The following is a 21,172-nucleotide window of genomic DNA, read 5'->3' as shown; positions in this document are numbered from 1 at the left end:
AGTGACACAGTTCTATTCTGAATGTAATCATCAGGAATTCGGGTCCGTCAAGATTTCTGGTCAGGGATTCTGGTCAGGAGTAATGCTCAGGGATTCTGCTGGGCACACCAGACTGGACTGGGTCTGCAATGGCTCTGGTCACAGCTCTCTAGTCACAGCACGGCACAATTGGATTGGATCTTTTGGTTCTGATGATACTTCTTTTATCAGGAGAGCAGTACAGCACAGCCCAGCCGTTTCTTTTCTTTCCCCTTAGGTTTCTGAGGTGGGTTCTGGAATCTTAAGGCCTAGCTGAAAATGGTTCAGCTATGCAATGAGCCTTTCTGCTTGCCAAGTTTCTGGAGTCTGGAGCAGGGAAGGTGGATGGTTCTCTAGCAGGGTGCTCCACCAGCAGTCGGTTAGTGGGTGAATCTGTGTGTGTTTTTCAGTGTGAGCTGTCTCTATTTATGCTTATGATAAAGGGGGGTGTGTGCTGGATTATCCTAAGCGCGCCCCTCTTGCTGGGAATTGGCCAAAGTCTCCTCTCTCCCTTGATTGGAGAAGAAAACCCGTTCGCACCATGATGATGTGGGTTTACAAGGCCTAAAGTCCATCCCTTAGCCCCTTGAACACAAAATCTACTTTTAGTATAATACATATTTACATGTATGCAATCTCTATAACAATCATGTATACAGTTTACATATTTTGTGTAGCAGCTACTCCTCCAAACCCCGTCGCTGTAAGATCTTGTGTCTGCTTTTTACAGAATTTTGCCCTTTTTGTCCGGAACACAATATCCAGTTTTTCAGAAAATGTGTACACATGTGCGCATTGAATGAGGGCATAAGTATATGAAGTTTCATGCTTTTGCCATAAATATATTTGGTGTAAAATCATATTTTCTGCTGTTACATCCCAGAACATCTCAGGGTTCTGGCGCCTCTTAAAACGTGCCGCCAAAAATTAGATTCACAAATCTGTTGTTTACATATTTTTCACAATATTACACAGTAAATTATCAGTCTTTTCGAAATGTGCTTTTAGCCTTTGTTAAGCAACAACTGGTGGTTTGTCTCCGCCACCTTCTTCTCCTTGCAGCTCAGAATCAATCTCCTCCCAGTTCCTTCTGGGCCCAGGCAATTTATGACTCTTCACACTTCGCATTTCTTTTCAGGCAGAGGATGTCCATTGTCCCGTTCACCTGCAGCCCAAATCCACCTCCCCTAATCCAATCATCACATAGGTGAGATTTCCTGGTGGAGGGAAGCAGAAGGGAGATACCTGGCCTCTGAGGGGGAAGCTCTTGGACTGGTTTGATTGCTTTTAGACAGGCTTAAATTCATTGTCATTCTGTTACATTTTTTTCTTGGTTTAAAACAAACGTGTAATTTCAAAACAAGCAGCTAGAACACTTATTCCAGATTCGAAACCATGGGATTAAATAGTTACAACCTAGGTTACTCTCAATAACAGGTCACTTAGTTTTCAGACATTAGATTTCAGTTGTACAAGTTTAAATTCTATGCAGGCTTCTGACAGCTGTCAGACAGGCGGCCAAGGGTACTGCACCCAGATTTTGACAGATTTCACAGGCAGGCACATTTTTGCTGTGAATGTTTTGATGACAAATTCAGCTTTTCCGGACATTGTATGTTCATAATGATTTCTTGAATTCAGTGAATTGTAGCACCCAGCAAGAATATTGGAAGTTTGAGGGTGTTTTGTACCGGCATTCTACAGTTTCAGCAACCAAGAAAAAGGATTTAAAAGCAAGATTTGGGATTTCTTTCAGCAAAGCACCGCTTTTCCCTCTGTGCTCCATTTGTAATTGTTGTGAAGCCCAGTGACATGTTCCAGGAGTGAGATCTCTGTTCCACCACTGACAACACGCATGGTAGATTTGGTAGCCATCTTTTCGTGTTTTGTAGAGTGCAATTTTCATAGGTTTTGGTGCGCACAAGGGGTTTGCAGCCATTTTGATAATTCTGGCACCACCAGAACACAGTGATGCTGCAGGGTAGAGCATAAGTGGGTTAATACATCCCACATCCCTCCAACCAGCAGAGTTACTAACACTGTTTTGGCCTTCTCCAACTCATTCTCCAACACATGCCAAATACATATGAGTTCTCATTATGATGGCATTTTCCTAAGCACACACAATTCATAAAGGTTTATCAAGGATAAATGAGCCTGTGGTTCTCCCTGCTTGGCCTTCTCCTACACTTGGTAAATGCAGCTGGGCCTGGAACTGTTTTGGCTTCTTCTCTACCTACTAAATGCACATGGGTATCATAGTGTGTTGGTCTTCTCTGCCTATTAGATGCATGTGGGGTTCTCACTGCTCTGGCATTCTTCGCCACCAACAAAATGCATTGTGGGTGTCTCAGCACTTTGGCCTTCTCCTACACCAATGAAATGCATATTTGGATTTCAGTGCTTTCACCTTCTTTACCACTTACAAAATAAATGCATGGTGTGTTTGGAGTGCTTGTTCCCTCATAATGGAGCTCTAAGTGTTTTGACCTGCTATAGTTATTAAATGCACCTGCCGTCGTTTGTGATTTGGCCTGTTCCTCCTTTTACTAAATGCATGTAAGAATGTGTTGGAGATTTTGTGGGTTATATTTAGTATCTCAGGATATTTTGTGGTATTTTGCTATGGTGGTATTTTGTGGTATTTGGTGGTAGTTAGTGGTTATATTGTTAAGGATTCCAATCGGGCATTACACACCGGACCAGGACACTTCATCTTATCCTGGGATGTGACGCTTCATAGGAATGCTTTTTCTTTAATTTCAATGAATTCAAATTGAGCTGGTACCCGACCGGTCTCTCACCCCTTTTACAAATACCCCGGGTCACAATGGACCATGAACCAGGCAGGTTAGTGAAAATACAATATTCATTTATTTTTAAAATACACAAAAATCCCACACATTTTAATATTGGGCAGCAATCACCAATGAGGTGATCAATGGGGTGATAATGACAATGGAAATGGAAGTAATGCACTTGGTTAACCGTCTAGTAGAAAAAATCCAAAGCAAAAATGAATAGGAGAACTTTTTGAATTAGGATAGATAGCACCCAAGTTAAGGGTTCCCCCTGCAGTTTTCCCTCATCTCCAAATAATCAAATAATGAGTGGATAGAAAGAAGCAGCAGGAAGTCAGAAATATGAGGCAGCAAACAGAATCAAAATCCAACCTTCCCTCACAAAATATTTGCAAAGGCCTAAAATGGCACTCCAATTTTGATAAATGATTAATTATATGTGTGTTTAAATAATGATATGCATATGTTTTATCACAGTACTTGGGATGTTATCTCACAATCAACCATCAAGCAAAGTATCACAAAAGCATACAGTTCACAAAACAGATTGACAATGAAAACCCAGTGCAGCCGAATTCTAACTTGGAAAAATTGTATTTTTTCTAGTTTACAGTTTTAAATGCAAAAACGTTTTTTCAACAAAAAAAAAGAAAAATAGGTAAAAACACTGAATTTGAATGTATTTTTTGGGCAGGACGAGAGATGCACAACACAGGGACAATATAGAAGTGAAAGGAGGGTTAAAGCTGGTGAATTGAGAGAGACTTGCAAGGTAGAAGGAGGTTCGTTTTTAGGAAAATAGAGCAGTTAAAGATAGAAAATCGGTTAAAAATGAAAGGCAAATTTTACTTAAACTAAATTATTTAGACTATATTGTTAAAGAGGGACACAGTAAGATCCAAGGTTGATTTGCAACGTCAACCTTGTCACCCCAGTGTTCAACTTTAGGTGGAAAATAGTTTGATTACTCCAAATATGACTAAGGACTTATGATCTACACAAGACAGAATTAATAGAGCGATGGCACTAGCACTTAGAAAGTCAAGGACATGGTGCACAGAGAAATCTATCAGTTTTAACAAGTTACCAGGGTATGGATAGGGTTGCTTAGAGAGTGGAACAAAGACAAAAATCAAGGTGGGGTAAACTATGTGTGATGGGATGTGGGATACTCACAGTCCACTCTTAAATTTCGGATTAGGAACAGTCAAACGGGTTCTGGACTCCAGGGCTCGGGTCACCAGGTGGCGGCAGACTCTATTAGCAGAACAACAGCTGGGCCTGTCTGGTCACTGGATAATCAGGACAGCTGAATGGCAGGGTTGCAGCGGGCATGTAGTTAGTGGTCAAAAAGCTGGTCTGGTTTCAGGATGCTTCCCAAAAAGAACAACCCAGAGTTTCCCTTTGGTTAAAGGGATTTTCTTGATGAAGGCCTTGCTGGGATATGATAGCTATGCTTTGGCCTTACTGTGGAATCTGGAATCAGCTATGCTTTGGCTTGGCAGTGGGATCTGGAATCTGGCAAGAGACTGTAGAAGATCAGGAACGCAGGCGCAGGAAATTCAGGAAAGAGTCTGTCCCTAGAGTCCTGTCAGCCACCCTTTACATAAAGCATGGCGACATCATAGAACTATGTGGTGGAGCAGGCTTAGCTGAGCATGCCTCTAAATGACTGGATTGGTCAGGGGTAATGGTTAACACCTTGCTCTCAGCTGGTTGGGTTTCAAGGGCATGATGTCAGAGTTATGATGTGAGTTTTACAATGTCCAGACCTGCCCACAGTTACTTTTGCTAAAATCCAGTTTTGACATAAATTGCACATTTGTACAATTGTGGCATCTTAACAAATTACATGAGCAGGTTACATATTTTATGCAGAACATGCAGTTCAACTCCAGTCTGTAAGACATTGTTTCGCCCTTCTAATATTTTTTGGTAATTTTTAGTGTGAAATATTTGGCCTAAAATTCTATAACTTTATACATGTGTGTGGATTATCATTAGGCATGTCAGCATTGGAATTTGCAGTGGCATCAGGTATACGTACCTTAGAATACCCAATTCTCTGCCATTTCTGTTCCCGATATGGCAGTGAAAGCTACAATGTCTTAAATTAAAAGCCACAAAATTACATTAAATCTGTTAACTTTTTGCATTCCTGCAAAGTCTGGTTGCAAAGATAAAAGTCTGAAAAAGTTATTAATAAAATTGCTGTTCAAATCAAATGGTCAGCATTGTCCTCCAAATATGGTCATGCCTTTCCAGGCTACCCCCCTAAGTCCAAGTTTGTCATGGAGTTTTTCTTTGAAGCTTCCTGTAGAAGTCACAGGGAGGTGTGATTTCTATCTTCGTGTCCCAGAATTTCTATTGTAAGAGGTCTCTGCCCAGACAAAAGTCTGATCACTATGTGAACTTTCTTTGTCTTGGTCAGTCAAAGTTTTCCATCCTAGTAATTATCAGCAAAGTGCCCTGGATGTTTATGGTTGTTCCCTTTTGGGGGAAGCCTTAGCTTAGTAAGCAGGAAAAACCTGTTTTGGGGCTTGCACAATCCAGCCAATGCAGATTAATTCCTTTAATTTCTTTGATTTTGTCCTGAATCAAAAACAAGCCTGTTGATTAAAACATCCCATGTATGCTTCCCAGCAACAAACCCATTTACACTGCTAGGTATAGACACGTTTTTATTCCACATGGTACTTTTAAAACAGGCATTTCTTTTTCTGGTTTGCAAAAGCCCATTTTGACACATAGTAAATGTTGCTGGGATTTCACTTCCATCTACTTCCCAATATTGTTCTGTAGCTATAGCCAGCTTATTTTACACAAAAGTCTGTACAAGGCAAAGGTCTCCTGAAATTGACATGTGCACAGAGAGCTAGAATTTTTATTCAAGCAGTGATTTTTTACATCTTGTAGCAAAAGTCAAGCGTTTTTCCATGCAGCTGAAATAAAACGTGTGTTGATTTTCCCATATTTGGCTGACACAGCCTGCCATTGAGGAATAATGTTATTTTCAGATAAAAGCACAATGTGAATATGGTTGGGCGTGGCAAGGTCTTACTAATGAAAGTATTGTGAGGGGGTATCAGAGAAAAAGAGCATCAGAGCTGCCTCATTTTTAAATGTAAATATTTCCCTTTTTCAATGGGAACTTTGGGCTTGCAGCAAAGTAGCGCTTTCACTCCCATGTTTTATACATGTAAGAACACACTTGCAGGCTTTTTCAGTGTGTAATTATTTCACCAGGGTCACTAATGGTAAACAAATACTGGACTTAGTAGACTCTGAATTGTTGGCTCATACTCTTCTGTGATAGTTTATCTACAATGTCACTCTATGCCCTTTTGGCTGTGTGTCAGATTATATTAAACATGCACATGAAATATAAAACATTAATTCAGCCTCTCAAAGTAAAACAATGTACTGTGACTAACTTTGTTTTGAAATTTTTCTTACCGCACGTCTGATCTCTTTTGGCATTTCAAATCAATGAGACTGAATACAAAAGAAATACACTGAAACTAAATTACCTTTTTGAATTATTGTTCTTTATCATAAACTAGAACTATACAAGTTACACAGAATGACGTGCACCCATGTTGTAATTCACAACATAAACTAGCTTTTATCTGTGATAAAGTGCAGAGCACTGCTTGTCACCACCCTTGACTTGACCACAAAGCTAGCAGGAAAAATACACTCTGAATAACAGCAAAACCTTTAAAAATATAAACACAGTTTTACATGCATGTTAAATTCTTTTTACTAGTGCAGCACCTAAAAATGAACTGAATGTTTTAATCTATGCTACATAGTATCAAACATCCACTTCACACACCCCTCAGTTAACTGAATAATTACCTAGGTCTGTTGGTTATATTGCCTGACTCAGCTTGCCAGTGTCCCAGGGTCAATCACAGATAAGGTCGCTAGAGACTGCGGCTCATCCTATGACTGCCAACCCAGGAGAGAGGCAGTGTCAGCCCAGGAGACTCAGTCTGCCCAGGAGCCACACCTCTCCTCCTTCCAGCAGTTCTGCCTCCTCCTTCAGCGAGTGGATGAAATGACCCAGCCCTCCTTGCCTCAAACGTTTTTCACAAAACCCTCTGTCACTCAAAAAGCACCTCCCCTTGACAAGTTCATCCCATTAAAATAGCACCTGATTTCCTCTGTGCCTTTACCCGAAGCAAACACTTCATTGCTGAAGAGAACATCTCTCTTGCTTTTCCTGCCTCAAAACAATGCACTGTCTTTAGCAGAACAGATCTTTACATTCCACATCTTACAACAGAGTGCAGCTTCAATCCTGCACATTTAAAGTTTTCCATTTCCAGAGCATCGTGCATTTCCATTAACCTGCATACAGTTTATATAATGGATCTATTTGCACTACATGTTATTTTGGGAGTTATATGTTAAATGGGTTTGGGTAAATTAGTATGTTATTTCATGTTAGTTTCATTTTCTAGTGCAACTCAGCCCATTAAAATAACATCATAGAGCAAAGAGATAATTTTCTAGCATGTGTTCTGTACATTGTCACCTATTTAAATTCAGCCTAAGACTCATACTATTAAGTCATATATATGAGTATAACAACCTTGGCCCTAGTTAAAATTCAAACATCTGCTAAAATGTGAATGATGAAATGCAGAGCCTACATGTTGAAATGCATGTCTACATTCTTCCTACAATACTCAATGTGTTCCATTTTTCCTCCACCTACAAAATATGTATATGGTTCTAAGTATGTTCACCTACTGCTATGCCTACAAATGTAACTTTAGGTTTTGAATGCTATGTCCTTCTCCTACACTTACAAAAAGTATTTGAGGTTTTCGGGACTTTTACCTTCTCTCCCTACTGAATGTTTGTGGGAATCCTACTGCATTGGCCTTGTTTTATGCCTGCTAATGCCGATGGGCTCTCAGTGTGTTCAGGTTCTCCTATACCTACAAAGCACACAGCGGGTTCCCAGTGCTTTGGTCTCCTCCTCAGCCTACTAAATAAATATGGGGTTCTCTCTTCTCAACATACCAGTGCAAGTGAGTATCTCAGAGCTTTGACTTTCTTTCTACCAACTAAATGAACACGAGGTTCCCACCCCCTTGACCTTCTGCCACACACACACATGGCAATCACCAGTATTTGGCCTTTGTCTATCCTTACTAAACAGATGTGGGAGTTCTCAATGTTTTGGTATTCTCCCACATAAATACAAAATGTACACAGGGTTCTCAGTGATTTTGTCTTATCCTACACCTACTATGTGCATATTGATTTTTGAGTGCTTTGTCCATCTCCTACACAAACAAAATTATGTGGGTTCCTTTGTGAATTGGCATTTACTTCAGCCTTCTAACTGCATTTGGGTTACTCAGTGTGCTGTCCTTTTTTCTACACCTACTATAATTAAGTCATCTTCTCATTGTGTTAGCCTTCTTGTCAACCTATTAACTGCATGTGGGATTCCTGTTGCTTTGAACTTGTCCTCTGCCTCTTAACTGAACATAGGGTTCTAAGGGTTTTCTCCTTGCCCTACTCTTACGAACTTCATGTGGGGTTCTCAGTTATTTAAATGTTTCCCTGTGGCTTGATGTGCATGCTTCCTTCACAGTAATTTGACCTGCTACCCAAACTACGTGATGCACATGTGGTTCTCATTCCATTACCTCCACCTTACTAAATGCATGTATGTAATTGTAATTGTTTATTTGTATAGCACTTATACACAAGTGAAGTGCTTCCAAGCACTTCAAAGGGGGAGGGTAACAAGGGATAAAAGTCACCATTCTTAGGCCTTGAAGATTCCGAATGAACTAACAACAATAACTAGCATATTAGGAACAGAGGCCATATCTACTAGTGAAGTGCTTGACAAAGGGTGAGGGGGAGAAAATGAAAAAAGGTGGGAGAAGGAGGGAACACACAGAACCTTGAACAGCAAGAACTACATGAACTACAGTGCTGGTCTGGAGAACAATTTGGATTGCTTGTAGGTTGGTCATCCAATGTGCCCATGCATGAGTATTTCAAGCAGGACCAAGACTGGGAGGGGGAGACAAGAGAGAGGAATAGGACAGGCAGACCTGCTGGGCCTAGAACATTCAAGGTTGACTAAGTGTGCAGAAACAGGAAGAGCAAGGGAGGGTAAGGGGGAGAAGTGAACCCAGGTGGTTGCCCTGATCGTGGGGCATATTGCAGTAGCCCAGAGATAAGTGCTGAGGCATGGAGGCAAGTGCAGGACTGGTAGGGGAGCCTGGGACCCTTGAAGTTCTGCAGGTGCACCAGGCAACCAGTCAGCTAACTGTGCAGGAGGGTGAGAATGACGGAGGGAAACAGGCAGAAAAGAGGGGAGTTAGCAGGGTAGATGGAGAGGAAGAGAAGAGGAAAGTATTGAGGAGTTTTTGAAACTTGAGGAGCTTTGTCTCAAGACAAAGAGAGGAAGGGAGGCTGTTCCAGAGGGAGGCACCTGGAGAGCATAGGGATCTATCCCCAAATCTCTGTTTAGAGAAACGTCTCACCCGCATGGAGTTGGAGGGGGCCCAGTGAAGGGCTCTGTAAGGAGAGTATTTGGAAAGAGAGCGTTTTAGATAATAAACGGATAAAATAAAAAGGATTTTTTCAGAAATCCTTGTGGACTATGCAGAGGGTATTGAACTTCCCTCAGTGCTTAGGGATTTACGAGGTGACACTCTACCCTGTAGAACCCATGTTTGTCAGTTGAGTACTTTGGTATCAGTGCCTGTAAAGTGCTGACCTGTTTGCTAGAAGCATTTTTCTCCCTTTGATAGAGTTTAGCAAGGCAGTTGTTTCAAGAAATGCCGAAATCCCGCTATTTGAAAAGAACACTGGCCTCAGACCTGCAGTTAAGCATGTATCCCTTGAGTGGTGTGTGGGATATGGATGTGGGCATGATTGGACATGGCTTGCCTTCCTCGGATGTTCAGGTGGCAGAGTGACATATGCCCAGTTCTGCTCAGTGTGACTGGGACTAGGTTGAAACGCAACCTGCAAATGCTGAATGAGACGTTTTTATGTTTTCATTGAGTCCCACCTATAAAGTGTTGCTTTCCCCCAAACGCATCTTGGCTCAAACCATGAATGTTCTTTGTGAAATAGAAACTGATAACACAGGGAGCAGCTGCGTCATTACCCAGCTGCAGATGTAAGACATTGACCTTGGAATTTAATCTGAGGAGAGCGTGAATTCCACAGTCTAGCTTTCTGGGGGCAGATTACAGAAACTTTGAACTGACGCAAGTGCAAAGTGTGCACGGTATTAGCACTAGGGCAACGTTTGCCCTATTTCTAAAAAAAACACTTGAAAATATTTTAAAAAAACAGGGCACCATGACAATGGCAGTTTGGCATGGTATAAGAAACAAGGCAAACATTGACCTAGTGCGAAAAGATATATTTCCCTTGCATATTTGCACCGGGGCAAAGTTTGCCCTAGTGCTAATACCATTCTGACATTGCACTTGTCATGGTGCAACAGTTTTCTAATATTTCCAAGTGTTTTTAAAAATAGAGCAAATTTTGCCTTAGTGCTAATAACGTGCAATATTTGCACTTGCACCGGTGCAAGGCTTCTGTAATCTGGCCCCTGGAAAGAGAATGATAGCACATCCATCTGCACATAATGGAAGTTGGGAGGAACCAGCAAACAGGCTGTAGAGGCATGACGATGCCACGAGCCAATATGCTTTCTGAATCTACTAGCAACCAATGCTGGCCCTGAATGATGAATGGCATGGAAGAGAAGACAAGGGGACTTGCATTGCACATCATGCTGGATGTGCAGAAGCTGACCTATCTTTGTCTGCAGAAAGCTTACATAAATGCCGTTTTAAAAGTCAATTGTAGAGGAGGCGAAGACATTCATGATTATTATTCTAAATGTGTGGCTAATATATTTTGCTAATCATTGGAGAGATCAAAGGTGAAAAAGGTGAGAAAAAAACTGTCTGGGTGAAAGAACTGATCTAAAGGTCAAAGGAACGGACTGTTTGCAGAATGGCAGCCTGGTGACACACCATCATTTGGCCCGAGGAACGGAGAGAAGACATTTAAAGGACCAAGCATAACATGATTTCCATTTGTCTTAAGTAAGTTATTGTGCAACCGATGGAAGATATTGTGCGAATAACTCTCGAAGACAGCAATGGTTTGACCCACAGCCTCACTAATGTACATATTGTGTGAGTCTTTCAACATACATGTAGAGAGTCAAGCCAACGAATCGGACAACAGTGTCCAATAGAATCACGTAAAGTGTTTTTTTTTTTGTTAAATGGGGATAACACAACAGATCAATGGAGAACGCCATAGGACAAAATACCCAAACACGGACTTGCAAGTTGGCAAAGGTAATGACTATACTGTTAAAAAAAAACATTGAAAACCAGCCTAAAGCTTGGCTGCTACTACCCACTACCAGTAGACGGCCCAGGAGAATGTGGTGTTCGCCAGTCTCAAAAGCCACAATCTGCAAATCCCTGACAATGCTCACCTAGAACACATGTCTCCTATTGCAGAATTGGCAATCAACACAAGAGTCTGTGATATGGACAGTGCACCTCTCTGCTTGAATTGCGCCCAGCAATGTATTATGCTCGATACACGTGTGGAGCTGTTTTTGAACAGTTCATTCAGCTAATTTGCTGTTGAAAGGCAGTTTTGAGATAGGTCCCTAGTTACTGCAGTACTCTGCATCTAAGGGGATCTTAATTACTCAGTAGTAGATGAGAGCAACTTTATGAAGCTCAAGCTGAGTTTGCTCTTAAAATGATTAAATCATGAAAGGAAACACGCCCTTAGCCTTCTCCTGCCCCTCCTCCCTACTCAACCACTCCAACTCCTCTCGGAGCATCCTCTTCCTCTTGTTAATCACCATAGTGCTGCCTTACCTTTAGAAGCCGTATGCAAACTAAGGAAGTCTTGTAAACTGTTAATCTGCCCCTCTTTATCCCAACTACTTTACCGCAATGCAGAGAATTTAATAAGATCACCCACTATCTAAAAACACACAATCTCTGTGGCAACGTGAATCAGGGTCCCACTGTTTTGGAAAGACTCTTACCAATGTCTGTACATGTCTGCCCACTGTAGCACACTCTCATGTATCCTAATTTTCTGCAACCTCTCAGCAGGTTTTGACCAAGATGATCAGCCCCTCTTTCCACACAGCACTATCTGACCTAGGAATTCAGGAGAGAGCACTTGACTGGATTGCTGCTTACATCTCGGCCTGATTATCTTCCTAAGTGTTCAATACACAGGGCCTCATTACACGGGATGCTGTAAGGGTTTACCGGTAAGGGCACCGGTACCGGTAAACCCTTGCTGCCTTACTACGAGGTCCCTTTGCGGGACCCGACCTCAACGGCTGGTTTTACCAGCCGTTAAGGAACGGGCCCGCAAGGGGACCTTGGTGCTAATTACGGTACCACAATTTGCAGTACCGTAATTAGCTCCTTCCCCATTCCCATTGAGCCCTATGGGGGCAAAAATGGGAATGGGGAAGTGCCTTGGTGAATGGGGAATTACCGCCCCCACTCACCTTGGAGTAGGGCGGTAATTCTGCCATCCACCAAGGCGGACACGGTAAAATTCAGGCAGCAACCCTGGCGCTAATGGCGCCATGGTTACTGCATACCATGTAATGAGGCCCACAATGTTTTAACTCTATCCGCTTCTTGTGGGAGTTCCAGATGGCACCATATGTGGCTTGCTCATCTTTGATCTGTACACCTCCTACTAAGGCAAGATCACAGCCCCCCCTATAGTAACACTTGCACACAGATCATCATGTTCTTCTCTGCCATCACTGCTGAGCTCCCGAAAATGATTTCTGACTGTGATTCAGCCAACCACTCAAGCATGGCACTTAGCAGGTCACTGCTCAACTCATTGGAAAGAGACAATATATCTGCCTACTCACAATTTTCCACCCCAATAACCCCACAATGGCATTAGCGCATAAGCTACACTATCCTCTAAGAATCACAACTTTGCAGTCTATTTACAGTAAACCCAGTCGCTAACTATTCAATAGATTAACACTGCCTGGATCTAGATGCACCCTGTTCAACACCTGGAAGCGCTGGCCTTTCCCCACCTTCCAATCATCTCACACTCTCAACTCCACTCTTGTACTCAACTTGAGCACTGCTCCTGCCTTCTTATGGGACTCCACTCTACTCATTTGCTCTCCTTGAGGAAATTCGCAAATGTGCTATGCACACTTGGCCAGCATTTCCTCCGTCGTTGCCACCTCCCCTCAATGTCTGCACACTAAATGGTTGTCAAGGTGCATCTGCTTCCTCTTCAATATAACTACAGGCTACCGTCCCCCTGTCAATCACTATCTCTCGCTATTCATCAAGCCATACTCTCGGGTCCAACAACTACCTCTCTTCGTGTGCATCCTCAAGCTTCTGATCCTTCAATCTACTTTCCCCCATCACTCAAAAATGATATCTCTGTCTAAGAATATCACCAGCGTCCATGGCTACAGCGTCCATGGCTACAGCGTCCATGGCTACCACTTCCAGACCAAAGTCAATCTCTTCCAAAGTTAATCTACCCCCAGTAATACCCCTCTCTCTGACATCTCCGCAATAATACGACCACTCCACCGAGTGCATTACCCATGGTTAGCTAGGCCCATATTGTCCCTGGAATATCTTGCAACTGGCCCCTTTCAACACCTGGTTCATTACACATACACTTGCCACATTGCAAAGCACATGGCTCCAGTTTTGCCTAGATTACTCGGGCATCTTTAGTATGTGTTTCTTTTCTGAGACCATTTTTGTAAATACATAAAACAACATTAATTCAATAAATATAAATATACGTTGAGTTAATATTGTTCCCAAGGTCCTTCATCAGACTTTAGGTGATGGGTGAAGGTAAATTGGTGAGCAGAAGCACACACGTGTTAAAGCTGGTGGTGATTCAGCAGAGCAGGGTCATCTCTCCCTGCAGGGAATCACAGAAGCACAGAAAGCAAGCATAAGGGGGTCTCTGAATCCGTATTAGATGACCATGGGGCATTGAAAACCCTTTGGAATGTAATGTTTGTAAATGCATATTAGAGGCAACTGAATAAATAACCCATTCCACCTAGTGTGACTTGCTATCTGAAACAAGCCAGATTGTTTTGGGAAAAAAAAAAATATATATATATATATATATATATATATATATTTCCTCTTCAACTTCTCCCCACCCATACCTCACCTCCTACTCCTCCACCGCTACGCCCTCTCCTCCCATCTACTCCCCTTGTATCCTTCCTCCTGCTCTTACTTAATCTTATTCTTCCCTCTCATCTTCCTCACACCCTCTTGCCTCCCTTCTGACTTCCGCTAACATCTCTGCTCATCCCTCCCATTCCCTCTTATTCCTTTGTCCCACTACACTCCCTCCTCACCTCAGCAATAATGTAAACTGCTCCTTATACTGTTTGTGCTGTGATTCAATTGCCATCCTATATTTGTTGGATCTTCCACTCCCTCCTATTCCTTTGTCCCTCTTCACTCCCTCCTCACCAGTAATGTAAATTGTTCCTTATACTGTTTTCGAGTTGTGTTCCAATTACCATCATATGTTTATTATGGGCCTCATTATGAGTCTGGCTCGTATTACCATTCCGTGACTCCCGGAAATACCAGGGCATTATGACCCTGGTGTCCCGGGAATTCCGGAGGCGGAATTCGGTAAATCCCCATTCCCATTGAGTTCCATAGGACTCAATGGGAATGGGGAAGTGGAAACACCGGCACCATCTCGTGATGGTGCTGGTGTTTCCACGTCCGCCTGCAGGCGGGAGGTGTTAAACCCGCCAGGTCAGACCTGGCGGGAACGCCACCTCCCGCCTGCAGGACACGGATCGGGCGGTCCGGAATTAACAGTGGCGGTGGGTTTACCGCCACTGTTAATTCCGGACCGCCCAACCTGTAATGAGGCCCAATATATCACCTTCCCCTTGTTCCTCTGTCCCTCTCCACTCAGCAATAATGTAAATTGTTCCTTATACTGTTTTCGAGTTGTGATTCAATTACCATCTTATGTGTGTTGTATTTATTCTTGTTCTTTGTTTATTTGGATTAAAGGGCTATACAAATTCAATAAAATACAAATATATATATATATATATATATATATATATATATATATATATATATATATATATATATATATATATATATATATAAATATATCATTTTATTGTTAAACGAGCAATCGTTAGATTTAGATCATTGTCTTTATGGATTAGAGTTCATGCAATGACAGTGTTGACATGTTCCCTCCAATGTGCTAATTAACCTATTAATCCTAAACGCCTTGCCAGTGCTACTAAACAGGCTGCTTATTGCTCAGGCATAAATGTGTCTGTGATCTATGGATGAACTAGTTGCAATACAAGGACAAGAGAAAGTATTATATAATGTGCCAAGCAACCCACATTTAATGTGAACATTCTATAATCTTTAACACGATATATACTATGTGACAATATCCTTAACAGGCCATGATACAGGTTACAGGTTACACGAGTGAAGTGCTAAATTATTACACGTTCTTAAAACACATGCAGGTGGCAAAAGGTCTGTAAAGCAAGTGCACTTTTTCACATGCCTTTTCCAAAGGCTTAATGAAATTCAAACACAGTTATTTTCAGTAATTTCAGTAATTCAGGCTTCATCACAAACATTGGCAGAAAATAACCTGCTTGGCGATTGATAACATGTTTGCTGCACTTCCAGACCAATCTTGTCTCTTCAACATTCTGTGACAGAACATTCAAGTGGTTCTAACATTAACATACAGCAGCAAAAGGACGCCTAGGCAGGGGTGTTGCTAGGTCTGGTAAACATCTGCAGCTCTGCTAATGTCGGGACACTCGGGACTCAGGGCTAGCTAACCTTTTAGTTGTAGCCCCTATCTGGGACTACAACCGAAAGACCTAGGGCTATAGCCCCCTCAGCCCCAAGCCCCTCACCCCCCAGAAAAGCCTCTGCACCTAGTGCCTGATTTACACAAATGTTTGCAATGGGACTTCCCCATGTTAAAGACGCATGTTATGTTCAAGGGGAGACAGGATGGGAACCTCCATGTTGGGGCTTTCACCGTGGCCCCACCATCCCCACAGTGGTTGCCGACATCACAACAACACAAACTATTGGCTCGTTCCGACTTTTATTCAGTTTTACAAAGTAGGACGTATTGTATGCTGCTCTATTTCAGGAAGTAAGACAGTTAATCAAAGTGATTGGTTTGGTTTTGTGAACTTTCTTTCTTTCTTTCTTTCTTTCTTTCTTTCTTTCTTTCTTTCTTTCTTTCTTTCTTTCTTTCATGTTATTTATTTTTGCATTCTTTTCAGCGCAAAAAACCCAGATACCTCTAGGCGCTATTTACAGAAAGTGCACATTAAAAAAGATTTGCAAGAGGACTCATAATGGTTAGAGGGAGCGAGTATGAACACACTAGCGACGACACCCTCATGGAGAGGGGGTTACAATGAGAGTACAGGTAGAAGTAGGTGAGTGTATGTCTCGCAAAAGGGCTAAAGACGTGCCTGGGCTTGTCCCTGCTTGATGCTGTAACTGAACTAACTTCGCGGCCCCGAACCACTCGCGCTAGTGGTCAGTGACGAGAACGCGTGATTACGCGTTGACGAGCATCGTGGACCCTCTGTGCACATTGATGATTAACGGATTATTAATACACTTGAAATGCGTTGCACAGACACTGCGGTGCAATACAGCTGATTGCTCATCTATGATTGTTACTGAGACAACGGTCTGACCCTGTGCTTTTAACATATTACCAGATGTAGATCAATTCGATTGCAGTGAATCATGAACATATCTAAGATTAACATGTTAAATCATTCACTAATATATGCAGTATTTCTGGTAAACAATGTTGAAGAATGTTGTCTCTTAAAGACGTGTGCATGCAACTATCAATGCACTCGTAGACAATGAAATCACAACTATATTGGTTTATGTGACAATGTTGCCTGTTTATACAATCCTTTATGGTTGGCTCGTTTTACAGCCTGCATGATTAGATAGCAGGACATACGTCATATAGCTGCGCTCTGTGAAGAAGGCTACTATTCCTGAAATATGTTGAAAGAGCGTGTTCTTTCAAGCTGTTTTAGATACAGGAGATTTGGTGGTATTCTACTGAATCCAGTTGCCAACATGTGGGTTTAAACACATCTATTGTGCTGGTTGCTATGGAGGCACTTCCAGTGGTATTTATCACTATTTCTAAATAAACAGGTTTTTTATTAGACTAACATCCCTCCATATATTTTTCTCAGTGTTTAACAAAGGTGCCATATTATACTTGACTAATGATACCTAATGAGAGTGAAACACATATGTCGTTGTCTGATCATTGAGAACCATCTATCTTGGCTGGATACACATTTATGCAAAATGTCAGCCCTATGAATCAAAGACAAATGCTTTCTGCAAAAATCATGCTTTTTTGCGATAATTTGCATACCCACAATGCACTGATTCGTGGCTCTGAGCTGGAGGTGAAGTTCTAGGAATGGTTACTAGTTGGTGCTGTGGCAACCCTCAGCTGAAAGGGCCTGTTCTACTCTCGCATTTCAGGGAGAAGGGCTTTTTCATGCTTTATTAAACCCACTATAGCATTGATGATTAAGGACATTATGGTTGCAGCATAAGAAAACAATCCTTAAAAACTAGTGTTCTGTATGCTTTCTAAAGCAACCCTAACTGCGCCACTGCACCTTCATATAAAACAATCATAACTCAGCCGCAGTCAGACACTGCTCATGACATCTCTTCATATGATTATCCCTATGGGATATTGGATGTCTCATTCTGTTACTTTGTACAGTGCTTTTTTGTTGTGGCATCCCTCACATAAAATGAAAACCATGTTTATTATTGTTTTGGCCCTCAAATGAAATATTAACACATCATCTGCTCTTTTATTACGTCTTTTTCATTTCTCTAATCCAATTCAAAGTGTGTTTATACATATGCTATTGGTGTTGGTATATGTGCTGTTGGTTAACAATAGACGTGGAGCTGTTATGGTTAATTTTGAAACCAAGACTGGCAAATTGTTTGAGGTGATTTTTATATTGTTGTTTTGTACTGCGATCGTATGGTATGTTACACGTCTTTTTTCTCTGACTTTGATAGGCAGTGGAGTAACTTTGCTGAAAATGTTGGGGGGGGGCATGACAACTGAAGGAAAGGTGCCCCAGCCAAATGAATGGAGACGAAATGGTGTGCCATGAAAGTTGGGGGGGGGCACACCACTGTGCCCCCCTAAAATTAGCCCCATGTTGATAGGGTTCCTTTGGGAGCCTCCAGCCATGGCCTGGGCCTGGTTGCTGCAAGACACTTGAAGACTCATCTGGCCTCTGGCCCCGTTTATTAATGCGTTACTCCTACTGCGATTCAGATGTCGGCTGTCCATGTCCTGTGGCTAGGCCAGTCACTGATTAACCCATGGCATATCATGCCATCTGAAATAGCCACTCTGTGCGATGGCCACTTCACGCCCGTTCCAGGTTCATGAGCCACTGACCGTCACTTCTGGCAACGCTAGCGGCGATTTAGCCCATGGCATGACCTTCAGCCCTGTGTGGAGGTCTGTTTACCCACATTCTTGGTCCACGGACTTCCGGATATGGCAAAAGGGAGTATGTTAGTCTCATGATAGGGTAAAGTTTCCACTTGATCAATGCCTCCCTTTGCACCCTCCTCCTTCTCCTCACCTGTACTGCTTTCTTCAGAGGAACTATCCGTGGATATTGCTCTTCTTTCTCTCCAAACTGTGTCCGGCCTTTTTTTTGTGAGTTTAGGACGAGCTCCACTGGAGGCCACCTTGCCCACTAGCTATTTGCCCAGCAAAGGGACCCTCAGGGAGCCTGCCCCCAAAACCAGGGAAAAGCGTGGTTAAAAAACCCTGGAGTGCTGGGATGTAGGTAGCACTGTTGATAACTTGGCTGGAAGGCTTGCTGATGTAGGTAGAAGAAGGACTTCAACTCCCAGAAAGCCCCTCTGGAAACAGATGGAAAGAGCTATGACTAGAGGATTGGAGCAGGGCACTATAGAGGAGTCAGGATCAGAGAGCAGCAGGGCGCTGCTAAGGAGAACGGAGACGAGACTCCGAGAGGAGGGTAAGCAGGAAGGAATCTCCCCAACCGAGCAGAAGGAAGGAGGAGGCTCGGGAAACACGGGAAGGGAAAGTGCCGAGCCCGAGGTAGAAAACGCTTGAAGCACTCTGGAGCAAACACAGCAAAAGCGGGTGGAAGGGAGCATAAACAAAGGAAGGGATAGGATACACAGCGTGTTAACCCGAAGGGAACAACAGGGTTGCAACGCATCAGCTTACTTGTCTGACGCTTATTTAAATGCACCCAGACATAACGTGCGTGCGTGGAAAGACTAGACCGCTAACAGCACAGAACTAGTTCAGCCCCTCTTCCATTGCCTCCACAGTTTCCATGGCGTACGCGTCATGACAGTATAACCCCGTCGCCAAGGTCCTCCTCCTGGCTTCCCTGGATGGTGTCTGTGGAATAAGCGCAGGAGTCTGGAAGCGTGTAAGTTCCTGGCTGGTTCTCATGACCTTTCTGTCCAAGGATAACCCTTCCATAGTATGAGGTATTGCAGGACTCCGTGCTTGTATCGAGAATCTAGGATGCGGGATACCTCAAACTCTTGGGTGTCGATCAAACTGGGAATCTTTCTTTTAATCGGTCTTGAATAAGGATCTGGTTTGTAATCCTTCAGGAGGGAGGTATGGAATACTAGGTGTATTTGTCATAGGGAGTGTGGGAGATTCAATCTAAAGGCCACAGGATTGATTTGTTGTTCTATGGAAAAAGGACCTATATATCTAGGAGTGAATTTGCTTGTATGCATTCTTCTGGGTAGATATCTAGTGGAGAGCCAAACTTTATCACTGGTTCTCCAATTTGGATTAGGTCTTCTGTTCTTGTCAGCCCATCTTTTATACGTCTGACGACTGGCTGATAAAGTTTCTTGAGCAATCTTGTGAGTGTGTTTCAATGTGTCCAATAGTTGGTCAATAGTAGGCACATTAGTGGACTGAACTGTGGAGAATGGTATATGTCTAGGTTCGTATCCATATGAACACCTAAAGGGACTCATCCCGATAGCAGAATGTTTGGTGTTATTGTAAGAAAATTCTGCCACGGATAAGAGATGATACCAATTGTCTTGTGTCTGATTGCAATAACATCTCAGATACTGTTCAAGAGTTGCATTCAGACGTTCGGTTTGTCCGTTTCTTTCTGGATGAAACCCTGATGATATCGCCCTCTGAATATGTAATTGTTTACACAAGTTTGTCCAAAACTTAGAGGTGAATTGTGTTCCTCTATCAGACACTACAAAGGATGGTAGTCCATGGAGACGGACAATCTCCTTCAAGAATACCTCCGCTGTGGTTGTTGCGGATGGAGTGCTTTTGAGGGGGATAAAATTAGCCAATTTACTGAACGAGTCAACCACTACCATGATTGCTGTACATCCTTCTGAAATTGGTAGTTCCACAATAAAATCCATGGTGCCGCGGGTGGTTTTTCTTGTTGGAGAAGGCCCAATGGTTTAGCTGTACTATACTTATTTTGCACACAAGTGGGACAAGAAGAGACATATTCTACAGCGTCTTTGTTCATTGAAGGCCACCAAAAGTTTCTTTTTAGCAACTCCAATGTAGCGACACAGCCTTTGTGTCCTGCCATAGGTAGATCATGACACCAGGAAATAGTTGCGTCTGTAAAGCTCGGGTTGGTAGGTACAGTAAATTGCCTTTGAACAAGTACTCCCCTTTGTAAGCTAAAGAGGGTACTTGGGTATGAGGTGTGGTCCTTTGAGCTTCCAATACTTGTTGTAAAAAGCTGTTGATGGTACCAATGAATTTCTTTCCATTTAACAGATACTCCTGTTCCGTAAAGTTCCCTGATTCTTCTCCATAGCTGCGGGAGAGAGCATCAGCTAAGTTATTCTCTTTCCCTGGCAGGTACGTCAGTTCAAAATCGAATTGGGAGAAATAATAGGCCCAACAGGCATGACGAGAGTTTCTGCATTCCATTGGCTGGAGTATACTGAGATTCCTGTGGTCAGTTTGAACTTGCAATGGGTGTCTAGCTCCTAGTAACAGGTGGCGCCATTCCTCACAAGGCTGTTTGATTGCCAGCAATTCCTTTTTGATTACTGAATAGTTATTTTCACTGGAAGTGTGTGACCCAGAGTAATAGGCTATGGGATGTTCGAGTTGGTCTTCCTTCCGTTGTAGAAGTGCTTTCC

The 21,172-nt window shown here is 42.6% G+C and overlaps 1 protein-coding gene across 1 annotated transcript in view; it reads left to right on the top strand.

Annotated features, from left to right (window-relative positions):
- The window catches only part of THSD7B (thrombospondin type 1 domain containing 7B), a 2,969,219-nt gene that overhangs the window by 746,039 nt on the left and 2,202,008 nt on the right, over nucleotides 1-21,172 (top strand). The gene's annotated exons all lie outside the window — the stretch shown is intronic.

This window comes from Ambystoma mexicanum, chromosome 9 (genome assembly GCF_040938575.1).
Source record: "Ambystoma mexicanum isolate Mex_15411 chromosome 9, UKY_AmexF1_1, whole genome shotgun sequence".
NCBI lineage: Eukaryota > Metazoa > Chordata > Amphibia > Caudata > Ambystomatidae > Ambystoma > Ambystoma mexicanum.
This window is presented reverse-complemented; position numbering and strand designations above follow the sequence as displayed.